This window comes from Montipora foliosa, chromosome 13 (genome assembly GCF_036669935.1).
Source record: "Montipora foliosa isolate CH-2021 chromosome 13, ASM3666993v2, whole genome shotgun sequence".
Classification (NCBI taxonomy): Eukaryota; Metazoa; Cnidaria; class Anthozoa; order Scleractinia; family Acroporidae; genus Montipora; species Montipora foliosa.
Genome location: NC_090881.1, coordinates 40573083 through 40575582, shown reverse-complemented (window position 1 = coordinate 40575582; position 2500 = coordinate 40573083). Strand labels below are relative to the sequence as shown.

Here is a 2500-nt window from a genome sequence, read left to right as displayed (position 1 = left end):
CTCATTTTCCTGATGATACCCTCCCAACTCTTAGTGGCTGATACTTCACCAGCAAAGCCTGGATGAGGCAGCCTCTTCATTGATTAAGCTAGGCATTAGTTAACGTGAAAGTTCCAAAAAGAGGGGGACATTGAGGGGTACCCAATACCGCAATAACGCAATACCGCAAGAAAAATTGGGAAACACCGAAATACCGTGTCGAAAATAGACGAAATACCGATACCGCGTTTAGATCCCTCTATAATAGGTCACGCTTACTTTAAGTTGCATCCATGTAGCGTGTTTATTTATCGCAAGCACGTATACATATGTCCCTGTATTTTGGTTGTTTTGGTAGTTCGTCGGTGAAGTTTTTCACAACTAGTTTGCTATTTTTCACGAAAGAAAAACTGCATTTGTTCAACCTTCTGGTTGGTGAATGCAAAACAAAAAGCGTGGAGTGAAGTGTGAGGTCTTATAATGAATAAAAATCCTCTTACCTTAAACTGGTTTCCTAGTTTTCCGTTACGTTTTAGTACAATAAACGATTATCGAAACGAATAACTCTTCCAAATCGAGATCGTGCACCAAGGAGGAAGTTTGCTGAGCTTCCGATTTCCCCTTGAAGCATTGGCGCACTTTCGTCAGCAGTTTCCTCAATTTCCTCGTCACTACTACCTTGAGGACCTTGACGATTTTCGAAGGATGACACAACAAAAGCAACCGTACATTACATAAATTCGTGTCAAACGTGAAAGGCCGATTTTATTTCCCGTGAATTGTGAAAGGACCAATTTATTTTGCGTTAAGCACCCTTTACGACCTTTACTGGCCACCCTCGACAAGGTCAGCGCACGCAAAGCCGTTACGGACATTATAAACCATTTTGAGCTTGATATTGAGTCTTGTACAGGAAGCCACCCCAACAGCTATAAACTCCCATATATTTTACCGTGCGCGAAAACAAAAAGAACCTCCCACGCGCTCAGCTAGTACCAGTTTCCATAATTAAATGTGGGACTATTCTGAGACTTCTGAGGTTAATTTGTCTAGGGTCGTCAAGCTATCGTTCATCCTGCATAACAAATGAAACAAACTTACCAAATCTTCTCTCGCCACTTCACAAGGCGTTTTCGCCTTTCGCAACAGCGCATCGAAACTTATTCTTCTTGCGATACTGTTCGCCCCCCTTGCCTTCTTCTTAAAAAAAGCCATACAGTCAATAATGACGTCGTCATCTGGAGCAGCCTCAGCCATTCCGAGAAAAGACCAGAAAACTTGAGAAGACCTCGAAGACCTCGAATTACCGGTTTTCAGATCAAAAAGTCGGGTCAGGTAACTCAGCAGAAACGGGGCTCATTGTCATTGGATGCTAAAACAATCACATTGTAGACTAACTTTCAGAAACTGTGCAATCATTTACCATTATGATAAAACCTTAATGGTTCTTTATATACTTTATAAATTTATAGGTTATTTCTTGACCTTTATAGCTTACTGTGTTTTGTTTTGCACAGTGTATTGACCTGTATGAGGTCTATGAGACAGGAGAGGACAAATAAATAGTACCGCAAAATACCTTGAAAGACCTTCTTTTACCGTCAACCAAAATTATGAAAAACTGCATACCGCCGGGCTGGAAGATACCGCGAATACCGGACGTAAGAAATTAAATAACCGAAATACCGCATGAAAAAAAGCTCAATAACGCAATACTGTAAACCCCAATGTCCTCCTCAATAAAGACTTTGGTCGCGTCCTTTCGACCGGGTACATCGACAACAATAGGGAGCTTAAGATAAGGACGTTTTCGACGCGACGGCGACGTAAAGACCGATTAGGATTGGGGCGAGTTTAACTGCGCATGCGATTTCCAACATTCCCGCCGTCGCCCTCACGTCGGCGAAGTCAGTTTGGGGATTTTGCCGTCGCAGTGAAAACGTGAGTATTTATACCGGTATTTCTTTCTTGTATTCTTCATTCCTTGCTTTTTTTTCAGTTTCTTTATTAGCACAACCCACCTGGGGATGTGCCAAGTAACTCTAGCGGCTTTTTGTGCTCTCTTCACAGATAAAACTCAGGAAAATGACCGAAGACTCTGAAGCTAGTTCAGTGAAGACAAAACAATCTAAGTAAGTCTGTAAAGATAAATAAGCTGTTACGTTCAACGAATTCTTTCTTGTAAAACGATTATATATATAATATATTTTACTGACTCCAATACATTTTTTTATTTCTTAGTAAAATATTGAATCCGAATTATCTGAGGCGATAAAGAATTTTGGAGTTCTGGAGGCTGCTAAAAAGTGCAGAGATAAATATTTTGTTTTGAATTTTTTCACACTTAGCCAACAAATCCACTACATAGCTCATCGATATGTAAATGTGCTCTTAAGGCTTGTATAACCACACTTGGAAATATTTCTTCGATGAAGTGCTGTGAATCTAGAGCAATAATTTATGTGGATACGTACAGTGCGTATTAAACAGAACAATTTCATCCAGCAAATATTCAATAAAT

At 40.2% G+C, this 2500-nt stretch overlaps 1 pseudogene; it reads left to right on the top strand.

Moving 5' to 3' along the window:
• Nucleotides 1–1989: 1989 nt before the first annotated feature.
• Nucleotides 1990–2500, top strand: part of LOC137982417 (golgin subfamily A member 6-like protein 2) — a 1382-nt pseudogene continuing 871 nt past the window's right edge.